We start from the raw sequence: 12,685 nt of genomic DNA on the forward strand, positions 1-12,685 counted from the left end.
AACGCAAAGCTTGGACCGGAATTCACTTGGGAACGTAAGGATCAGATGAAACGGAAATACCCTCACCTTTTCGCTTAGTTATTTGTAATTTCTTATTTGCTTAAGTTCTAATTTCGGGACGAAATTCCTTCTAATGGGGGGATGATGTGACAACCCGAAATTTGCATTCTGTACAAACTATATCACTTTAATAGAAGTTATAGCAGTCACAGTTAATTTTTAGACTTTTCGCGTAAGTTTGAGTAATTCAGGGTTTACACTTCAGGAAATATCAGGAGAGTGGGTGCACTAGGGTTTTGTGCAACACTGTTATTCCAACACTTTACTTTATTAGGGATCAATTCAGGAATAAAAATATTTTCTGCCAAAAATATCTCAGGACTATAAATAGACATCTGAACCAAATTCATTCATTATTCACATTTCCAACTAGAGAAAAGCCATTTTCTCTCTCACGGATCTTCGGGTTTTTATAGCAAAACATGAGTAACTCTTTATAGTAATGTTAGAAAGCTTTATATGTGTACATAACATGATTTAGAAGGCTAAATCACTAGATATAGGAGTCTACTCCCCAAGGTGTTCTTGGGCGGTAAACTCCCGAAACAAAGCCGAAACCGACCCTTATGTTATACGACTGCCTTAGACTCATATGTATGTGTGTTAGGGACAAGAAAACAACCATAAATCACCCAAGTTTGGGGAGTTCACAACCCAAGAGTTGCCTAGGCCGTAAACTCCCTTTTCAAACTCAAAATGGTGTTTTAAGGCCTCTAAAGCTTTAAGACTTTTATCTAGACTAGTTCCCATTTAGTATAAGGCCTTAAGCACATCAAAGAACACAAACAAATGTGAGTTTACGGCCCAATTGTATCTTAGGCCGTAAACTCCATGGACAAAATGGTGTTTTCAAGACACCTAAAGCCCTAGACCTTTACAAGGAATTGTTTCCACTTAATTGAAGGACCAAAACTCATCCAAATCACTTATCAAAGTGAGTTTACGGCCAAGAGAATGCTCTTGGGCCGTAAACATGAATGAATGGCACCAAAGTGTGCCTAGGGTCCCCATTTGCCTTAAACAATTGTCTAGAACACATCCTTCAAAAGCAAGAGGCTTGAAAACAACAAAAACACCCTATACATAGAGTTTACGGCCGTAAACTCTAAGGGGAATGGCATTAGGGCCGTAAACTCTTAATTGGAGTATTTCTAGACCTTAAAACCTTCCAAGGACTTAACCACCAAGTTGGAATAATTCTAGGAATCATTTGGGACTTCAAAACACACAAAACACCCATGGTTGGGAGTTTACGGCCGTAAACTCAAGAGTTTACAACCGTAAACTCCATGTGTGATGTTCTATGGGGAATAAACTCACATATAGGGTCCTTTGGAACCCTAAACAGAAGTGCCTTGTCCCACATTAGCTTAGATGCAATCCTTAGGGCCTATAACACTTATATAAAGTGTTTATTTGTGTCTAGGATGTCTTAACATTATCAATTAGTGATTTGAGACTAATTGAGTGCATATATGTGTGATTATATGTTCTTTAGGATCGTAGTGTGTTTACAAGTCCTCGCTTCACACCTAGCAATCCTATACCGTTCAGTTCATCCCAATCACCAACTACAGGTGAGTTCATACCCCTAATCAATGTTTTAAATGATTTTAAATGCTTTAAAGGGGGGAATACAAGTAGAAACAAACATGTTATTAAATCATTGTTATGTATTTTATAATTGTGTTTGTCATTTAACAGATTTCACATACTACAAAATGTGATGCATGAAGTGGTTTTAAATCTTAAAAATGCATTGTTATCAATTGTTTTACCTATGAAATGTATATTAAAATGACATCAAGTCATTGTTAATTATTGTTCAAAACCCATAAGATGTCTTATAAAACCATTTTACATTATTGAACTAAACTATGCATGTACACTTATATTCTTATATATGTATTGATGTTATAGTTTACAGTTTTCATTTAGTTTCTCACACCCTTGAGTAGTAAGAGTGTATAAACCTACTTGAACAACCAATTACCTTCCAGTAAATTATCATAGGGATAATTTGGAGACATCAAACATAATTCCTATTACAAGGAATCACACAAGAGTCAGTTCATTCATGAGTCTATACCAGTACATTACCTGATACATGAGTACCTTTACATTTGATTATATGATAAATGAGTACGTTTACATATACTTACATGATACATGAACACGCTTACATGAACACATTACATGAGTACCTTTACGTAGATACACTTAATTGTGTACATTAACATGAATACTTGTATCTCGAATTGCGAAGATGATTTATTAGTACCTTTTGTGTAAATCTTCCTGAATATCCCTAGTACCTCGGGATATCTAGACAGGACCCTATCCCCATTACCTCGGGATACCTAGATGGGCCCCTATCCCTAGTACCTCGGGATATACGGACGGGACTAACCATTCCGGAACCCATCTGTTAGCAACAGTGGGTGATGAACATCTACGGATGCCAACGGTTATTACTTATACTAGGAGTACCTTTACAGGGACTAACCCTTCCTTCCCCCTGCTGCTGCTACAGAGGACAATTGGACAATCTTTGGATGTTCATTAGGTTATATAGGCCGTGTTAACCCTAGTACCTTGTGTGACAACTGCCAATTCAGGTCATTCTTGGACTCATGCATCTTTATAATAACCATTCATGCACAACATGCCATGACCTAGTAGTATAAATTAGGTCAAAAATCTTGCATAAACTAGGATCCAACTAAGGTCTAGGACTAATATACTTGATACTTACAATTCTAGTAAGTTGCTTAGCTACAATAGGAAATGCCAATACTATAATTAGAATAAAGCTTCAAGCTTTGTTATAATTGAAATAGGGTATAAAACTCTAAAAATAAATTAAAACATTCTAATTATACTTCAACATGTTGTTGAATATCAAACAATATTCCAAAAACCCTAAAGAGCCAAAAATCCAAAGTTATAAATTATAAAGCTTAAAAACTTTATAAAATTTGGCTATAAACTTCCTAATATCAAATTTTATTAATCAAATTATGGATTATACCAATGAACTAGAAATATAAATTACAAGTATTAATCATAAATTATTTGTTGAAAACAAGATTTTTAAACAAATCAAATTGCTTAATAAACATTTTATAAAAATGAATGTTTTTATATAAAATATAGGAGGGAAGTTTATAAAGTTTAAAATTTAGGAGAGAGGAGGCCAAAATGCATGCAAAAACCAGCCATCACCTCTCCCCATGCCCTCTCTCTTCCCCAAAACACAATCATTAAGCTTAAACCCTTACTCCACCTCTTCCCTCTTCACTCTCTCACTTCACTCTCTTCACACACTTCACTCTCTTCTTCCCTCTCTCTAAACTCACGAAAATCCTCTCATTTCTCTGCAAAATTTCGAGATTGTGAAGCCCTTGAAGTGTTCTTACTTTTCTCAAGGTCAAAACCAAGGTAAACAACAACATCTTCTTCCATAGTTTCATGGTTAAACCTCTTTTTCTTCTTAGTCTTCTCTACTTTTCGGATTCTATGCCTTTCCATGGCTAGAAATCTTTATTCTCTCCCTTGTGGTTTGTAGATTCTCACCATAACACAATGCATGTGTTAGAGATGGTGAAAATCCGGGATCAAACCCATGCAAGGAGTGGAAAAGATGCACATATGATCATATGACATCAAAACCTAATATTTCATGTTCTTCTCCATTTCTTTTGTGTTCATGCATGAACAAAAGCATTTAAAACATTTCTAGTACATCTTGGATGCTCATTCATTCCATGCATGTGTTAGAAATCGGGCCTTACCAAAGACATGCATGATGTTCTTGTTGAAATACCCTAATAATGCACACAAGCAAACATGCAATCTGCCAGATTACTTTGTTCGACTTTGAACAGTCATAACTCAGTCATTTCTTAACCAAATCATGATATTCTTTTTGTATTGGTTAATTCCACGAGTTAACTTTCAAACCCAACTGGTCTCACTGTAAAATATTAAATATCCGATTTTTAGCAGATTTTACAAAAAGGTTGCGCATACAGCTCTTTTTCTGTGATCACTATTTTTATCTTGCTTAAACAATGGCCTTAAACCCAACCATAAATCTAAGGAAAAATACCTTAGAAACTTAACATATCTAGTGAATTATGGTTGAAATTTCGTGGCTTAAAACCTCACTGAATGGACTACACAAATTCATGAACTTCAGCCACATTTACACTTCATGCATTATTGCATGCAACTTTTCTTCAATTGTTTGGAATCATTACCCTCATTTCTCTTCTGAATACATTTTTTTACATTTTTCCTTTTGAAAGCCCTTGCATGCATGAGATAATTTGGAAAATTTCAAGAGCTTTTGTTATTTCTTTGATTTATTAGAATTATTGCTAAAACCAAGGGCATAAATCATATAAAATACTTCCAGAGGTCAATAAATCCTAAATAAATTCATGGATGATCCTTATGGGGAATAATGACCCCTCACCAAATTTTAGCAATTTTTGTTACTGTTTCATATGATTTCTAATTTTCTTTTTATTTAGGACATGATAAATTACAAAACCACTTTATAGGATGTGAAAATTGTATCTAACAATTTTTGCATACCTTACCTGTGATAGGTGACTCCAGAAAATAATTTCAAGATTTTCCATCATGTTTTACTATTTTTCCCAATTTTTGGTAATTATAATGGACTAAAAATGGGAGAAATAGTTCTGATTATCCAAAATTCATGAAAATTTACCAGGATATAATATTATAGAGTAGGAGGTTACATAAAAATTTTGAATATTTTTCTCTACTGTAAACTATTTTTCTCTTATTTTCTAAAGTTAATTGCACTAAAATACACTTAAATATACATAAATACCCAAAACCAGTTTATACATTATGAAAAGTACTTTTGATATTTTTCCCAGGATATTTATACTGTAAATGATGTTACAAAAATTTATGGTGATTTATTTTAACTGTTTAATATTATTTCTTTAATTAATGACTATTTAAAGGAATAAAGCAAGGAAAAATAGAAATACCCACTGAAAAATATCTTTTATATTTTTCCCAGCCTATTTATGTATAATAACAATTAAATAAAAAGTTTGGGTAATTTTGGAAACTGTTTTCTATTTATTTCAATTTTTATTGAAATAAATGCTCAAAAATCATAAAATATAATTAAACAGCTTGGAAATCCATTTTTATAATTTTCCCAGCTTAGTATTGTGTAATAACAGTTAAATAAAAAGTTTGAGAATTTTTATCCCTCGAATGCTATTTTCGTGAATTTATGTTGTAATAAGGACTTAAAAATTTGGAAAGTTTATATTCCAAGGTTGTAATTAATCGCCCGATATATAGAATTTCATTACTTCAGAAAAAGTGTAACTAATTGATATAAAATCCAATACTAAAACATAAATTGACATTTATTTATATGTAGAGTTTAGTATATTAGCATTAGATATCGACATGGAAACTCACTAGTGCGTGTGTTTGATGTCGTAGGATCCCGGTAGTAAGATGTTAGTGCATCCCGAAGTACCGCTTGTATCTACACAAAACATCGTGAGTATTCATGCACTCCCCTATTTTCGGTTTTTATGTTTTGGGGTGGAAAAGCATGTCCAGAAAAACTACTGTTTGCATGTTGTATTTAAATTGAATTGTATCAAACATGATTGCTATTGTATTGCTATGTTTCTTTATGTATGTCTATGCAACACGGAACATGAGAACTTATCGTACTAAGGCCCTTCCCTTATCTCTAACCATTAACTCTTTGAGCCAATGGTCGTTATGGATAGCGCTATTAGGAATTGACAACTCCTCACTCGCCCGAATCGCTGGAGTGCATGATACCATATTCATCTATGGAACGATAAGCATAGATCTCGATAGGGCTTCAGTCATAGGTTTGGTTGAGACTCATTGTTTGCTCATACACATACAAACTCGTTTCTCGTTATAGCAATAAACTTGTATTCATTAATAGCAATCAACTTGTTTATCATTGAAGCAATGTACTTGTATTTACGAAAAGCCTTATTGTACGCTCGATTTTTATAAACTTGTGATACTCACCAACTATTTTCATAGTTGACGCTTGTTTTACATGCTTTTTCAGGAAGTAATTAGTAAGTGGATGTAAAGATTCATCATCATAGAGCATGCTGCATCGTGTTGAAGCTATTATGAAGCTATATTTTGAACAATGTTATTTTGAAAAACTTGTATTTTGTTTCTTTTGAAGCTATGGGTTGTAAACTTTTAAATACTGCTATGGTGATGTATCTTTATCTTTTGCATTGAAACCGTTATCGCTGTCATACCTTGCGTTTCCGCTTTAGCGGGGTGTGACAGAAGTGGTATGAGAGCTAAAGTTATAGAGAACATCGGTTTTTCTTTAAGAAAACACAACCTATAACTAAAACTTACAAAGAAATTATTTTTACATCAAACATATTACTAGTATAATTAGGTCGGGAGTTGTATTATTGGACCTCGATTAAACATAGCCTGATCACCTATGTTTAATTAAGGAAAGATTTATACAAAGCCTAAGCTAATTATAATGGGAATATGCTCAACAAAAATATTTGAGAAAACTTTATTTCAAAAATTCAAAATGGTTAATTTTGGAGTGTGTAAGCATTGCATATTATAGGCATGCATTGTCATTTATTTCATATCTCATTGAAACTATGTCACAGTCCACTATGTCAACATCGTCATCTTCCCGCGCTACCGCCTCAGAGGATACGGAAGATACTGGGAACTCGGTGGAGATCAGCAATGACAACACCCCGAGTCAACGACGCGAGGCATCACCGACATCGGTGTTGCCACAGCCACCGCTCTATGGACTTCGCATTCGGAGGACAGCGAGGAAGAGTGTTCCCATTCCAGGAAGGATACCCGCCAGCACAGCAGGACATGGCACGACAGGACCTAGCGGAGCAGAACCCAGCGATGCAGGACCGAGAGCACCCTCACCTCAGCAAGTCATAGGGATACCTGTCAGACAGCCAGGTATGACCCCAGAGGAGTCCCGAAGATTGCAGTCAATAGCAGCGGGCCTACGTCACAGTCTCGCTGTGATAGCTGGGCATCGAGAAGTTTTGGATGAAGTCTTGGCAGGAATGGAAATCCTGTATCAGCATTCGATGGAGACTGTTGACACTGTTAGTGCTGCTAGACGAGAGGCAGGTCATGCGATGACAGCATATTATGTGTTTGGTGGGCTGTTCCTGATTGTGGTGTTGATGCTTCTTGTTGGGATAGCGATTGGCTTTTGGTTCTGATTTCAGTATTTTGTTTTATTTTGTTTTGAAATGAAAACCCATGTTGGGTGTCTTTTGGGAAAAATATTTAAAACTTTATTTTGGGATTGACGTATTGGTTTGGTTTTAAGATTATTTCAAATGGTAATGAAAAATTTTATTTTATGTTTGAAAACTTTTACTATGAGGTCAAACCTTTAAATTTATTTGGTAAATGGTTGAATAAAAGAGATTTTTCTTTTCTTTCCTTTCTCAAATCTATATGCATAGTATTAATGCAACCCATTAATTTGACAACACTTACGGTTTTCAAAATGGTAGTGAAATACATATTATACATTATTTTATGTATTTATACGTATTTCTTCTCCTGTGTCATAGAACCATGTCAGGAAGGCCTAATCACGGGCGCCCACAGAACGAAACGCCCGATGTTGCTCAAATGGTAGCACAACAACTCATGCAAGCAATCCCAAACATTGTTACTCAAGTAACTGCAGGACTTAATGCTAACCAAGGAAGTAGTGGAGGAAACCGGGGAAACAATGAAAGAGAATGCAACTACAAGTCCTTTATGGCCTGTAAACCTAAGGAGTTCCATGGAAAGGAAGGTGCGGTCGGGTTACTGAAATGGATTGACAGCATGGAGTCGGTCCTTCATATTAGCAAATGCCTCGAGCGCAACAAAGTTGAGTATGCATCTTGCCTATTCCAAGATAGGGCATTAACCTGGTGGAATACTCTAGTGCAAACCCGAGGTCGTACAGCAGCATATCAGCTAACTTGGGAAGACCTAAAGAAGCTGCTGATAGAGGAGTATTGTCCCAAGGATGAACTTCAGAAACTTGAATATGAATTCTGGAACCATTCTATGGTTGGAACACAAATAGAGAAGTACACAGTCCGATTTCATGAACTAGCAAAACTAGTACCTCACATGGTTACTCCTGAGGAGAAACGGATAGATCGTTACATCTGGGGTTTGGCACCAGAGATTCGGGGAATGGTTACCTCAGCAAACCCAACTACCATTCAAAGTGCAGTAAGCCTAGCAAATCGACTAACCAATGATGTGATAAGGATGAGAGCATCAGCAAAGGAAAGCTCTAGTAGCAAGAGGAAGCCAGCAGATCAGGGAGAGAAAAAGTATGGAGGCAAGTCAGGGAGGAAGCAAAAAGTCTCAAGAAACTTTATGGTAAGAGCCCAGGAGCAAGAACCAGTGAAAACTCAAGGACAAGAAGTGCAGGAGCGAAAGCAGTACTCAGGGCCGCTTCCGAAGTACAATAAGTGTAACTTCCATCACAAGGGAGCTTGCCCGGTGTGCCAAAACTGTAAGCAAACAGGCCATTACTCGAAGTATTGTAAGGTGAATAAGGAGGGAAAAAGGACATGTTACGAGTGCGGGAGTAATGATCATCTCCGTAGAGCATGTCCTAAACTGAACAATGGACCTGGTAACAATGGACAAGGCCAAGCCAGGCAAAACTTTCAAGGAAATCAAGTTGGACAGCCAAGAGGTGTAGCCTTTGTGATTGGTGCAGAAGAAGCTCGTCAGAACCCTGAAGTGATAACAGGTACGTTCCTCCTGAACAACCATTTTGCATCAGTAATATTCGATGTGGGAGCAGATAGGAGTTTTGTTTCTTTAGCATTTAGACCGTTAATTGGCTTGAAATCGGTAAAGATGAGGAATGCTTATGCTATTGAACTTGCTGATGGGTATGAAATTAGGGCTAGTGATATAATTCCTGGTTGTACTTTGAATTTAGCTAATAAACTCTTTAGCATTGACCTAATTCCTATAGAGCTAGGTAGTTTTGATGTGATAGTAGGGATGGATTGGTTATCCAAAAATAGAGCGGACATTGGTTGTTATGAGAAAGTCATTAGAGTGCCTCTCCCTAATGGAGAAACCCTTATCATACACGGTGAGAAGCCAGGAAGAAGTTTAAACATAGTATCAAGCGTGAAGGTTCACAAGTACCTGAAATTCCCCAATGGAAATGGGAGCAAATATCTATGGACTTTGTTACCAAACTTCCTAGAACTGCTAAAGGTCATGACTCAATTTGGGTCATAGTGGATCGACTGACGAAATCTGCACACTTTCTCCCCATTCGAGAAGATTTCAAGATGGAAAAATTGGCCCAAATCGACATCGACAAAATTGTTTCTCTGCATGGTGTACCCCTATCTATCATTTCTGATAGAGATAGTCGTTTTACATCTCAATTTTGGTGGATGTTACATAGGGCACTAGGAACCAAGATAGATTTGAGCACGGCTTACCACCCTTAGATAGATGGGCAAACAGAGAGAACAATACAAACATTGGAAGACATGCTACGAGCGTGTGTCATTTAGTTCAAAGGAAATTGGGATACTCATTTACCCCTAATTGAGGTTTCCTACAATAACAGTTACCATACGAGTATCCAATGTGCTCCATATGAAGCATTGTATGGACGCAAGTGTCGTTCGCCCTTATGCTGGACAGAATACGGAGACAGACAGTTCACTAGAGTCGAACTTATCCAGGAAACATCCGACAAGATTGCTATCATCAAGGATAAGCTTAAAGCTGCTAGAGATCGTCAGAAAAGTTATGCGGATAATCGTCGAAAACCATTAGAATTCCAAGTAGGAGACAAGGTACTTTTAAAAGTGTCGCCTTGGAAAGGGCTTGTGCGTTTTGGTAAGAAAGGAAAACTAAGCCCGAGATATGTTGGACCCTTTGAAATCCTTGAAAGGATTGGTCCAGTAGCGTATAAACTCCAATTGCCCCAAGAGTTAAGCGCCATTCACGACACATTCCACGTCTCCAACCTTAAGAAATGTCTAGCTGACGAAACATTGATAGTACCCCTGGAGGAAATTAAGATCAATGATAAGCTGAGCTTCATTGAGGAACCGATAGAAATCCTTGACAGGGAGGTAAAACAACTTAAGCGGAGTAAGATCCCGATTGTGAAAGTTCGATGGAACTCAAAACGCGGGCCGGAGTACACCTGGGAGCGCGAGGACTACATAAAGGAAAAGTATCCGCAACTATTCCCTTGCGATGACAAGCGATGACATAGAATGAATTTCGGGACGAAATTCTTTTTAAGTGGGGGATACTGTGACAACTGCCAATTCAGGTCATTCTTGGACTCATGCATCTTTATAATAACCATTCATGCACAACATGCCATGACCTAGTAGTATAAATTAGGTCAAAAATCTTGCATAAACTAGGATCCAACTAAGGTCTAGGACTAATATACTTGATACTTACAATTCTAGTAAGTTGCTTAGCTACAATAGGAAATGCCAATACTATAATTAGAATAAAGCTTCAAGCTTTGTTATAATTGAAATAGGGTATAAAACTCTAAAAATAAATTAAAACATTCTAATTAAACTTCAACATGTTGTTGAATATCAAACAATATTCCAAAAACCCTAAAGAGCCAAAAATCCAAAGTTATAAATTATAAAGCTTAAAAACTTTATAAAATTTGGCTATAAACTTCCTAATATCAAATTTTATTAATCAAATTATGGATTATACCAATGAACTAGAAATATAAATTACAAGTATTAATCATAAATTATTTGTTGAAAACAAGATTTTTAAACAAATCAAATTGCTTAATAAACATTTTATAAAAATGAATGTTTTTATATAAAATATAGGAGGGAAGTTTATAAAGTTTAAAATTTAGGAGAGAGGAGGCCAAAATGCATGCAAAAACCGGCCATCACCTCTCCCCATGCCCTCTCTCTTCCCCAAAACACAATCATTAAGCTTAAACCCTTACTCCACCTCTTCCCTCTTCACTCTCTCACTTCACTCTCTTCTTCCCTCTCTCTAAACTCACGAAAATCCTCTCATTTCTCTGCAAAATTTCAAGATTGTGAAGCCCTTGAAGTGTTCTTACTTCTCTCAAGGTCAAAACCAAGGTAAACAACATCTTCTTCCATAGTTTCATGGTTAAACCTCTTTTTCTTCTTAGTCTTCTCTACTTTTCGGATTCTATGCCTTTCCATGGCTAGAAATCTTTATTCTCCCCTTGTGGTTTGTAGATTCTCACCATAACACAATGCATGTGTTAGAGATGGTGAAAATCCGGGATCAAACCCATGCAAGGAGTGGAAAAGATTCACATATGATCATGTGACATCAAAACCTAATATTTCATGTTCTTCTCCATTTCTTTTGTGTTCATGCATGAACAAAAGCATTTAAACCATTTCTAGTACATCTTGGATACTCATTCATTCCATGCATGTGTTAGAAATCGGGCCTTACCAAAGACATGCATGATGTTCTTGTTGAAATACCCTAATAATGCACACAAGCAAACATGCAATCTGCCAGATTACTTTGTTCGACTTTGAACAGTCATAACTCAGTCATTTCTTAACCAAATCATGATATTATTTTTGTATTGGTTAGTTCCACGAGTTAACTTTCAAACCCAACTGGTCTCACTGTAAAATATTAAATATCCGATTTTTAGCAGATTTTACAAAAAGGTTGCGCATACAGCTCTTTTTCTGTGATCACTATTTTTATCTTGCTTAAACAATGGCCTTAAACCCAACCATAAATCTGAGGAAAAATACCTTAGAAACTTAACATATCTAGTGAATTATGGTTGAAATTTCGTGGCTTAAAACCTCACTGAATAGGCTACACAAATTCATGAACTTCAGCCACATTTACACTTCATGCATTATTGCATGCAACTTTTCTTAAATTGTTTGGAATCATTACCCTCATTTCTCTTCTGAATACATTTTTTTACATTTTTCCTTTTGAAAGCCCTTGCATGCATGAGATAATCTGGAAAATTTCAAGAGCTTTTGTTATTTCTTTGATTTATTAGAATTATTGCTAAAACCAAGGGCATAAATCATATAAAATACTTCCAGAGGTCAATAAATCCTAAATAAATTCATGGATGATCCTTATGGGGAATAATGACCCCTCACCAAATTTTAGCAATTTTTGTTACTGTTTCATATGATTTCTAATTTTCTTTTTATTTAGGACATGATAAATTACAAAACCACTTTATAGGATGTGAAAATTGTATCTAACAATTTTTGCATACCTTACCTGTGATAGGTGACTCCAGAAAATAATTTCAAGATTTTCCATCATGTTTTACTATTTTTCCCAATTTTTGGTAATTATAATGGACTAAAAATGGGAGAAATAGTTCTGATTATCCAAAATTCATGAAAATTTACCAGGATATAATATTATAGAGTAGGAGGTAACATAAAAATTTTGAATATTTTTCTCTACTGTAAACTATTTTTCTCTTATTTTCTAAAGTTAATTGCACTAAAAT

This window comes from Lactuca saligna, chromosome 8 (assembly GCF_052625555.1).
Source record: "Lactuca saligna cultivar CGN05327 chromosome 8, ASM5262555v1, whole genome shotgun sequence".
In the NCBI taxonomy this organism is placed as follows: domain Eukaryota; kingdom Viridiplantae; phylum Streptophyta; class Magnoliopsida; order Asterales; family Asteraceae; genus Lactuca; species Lactuca saligna.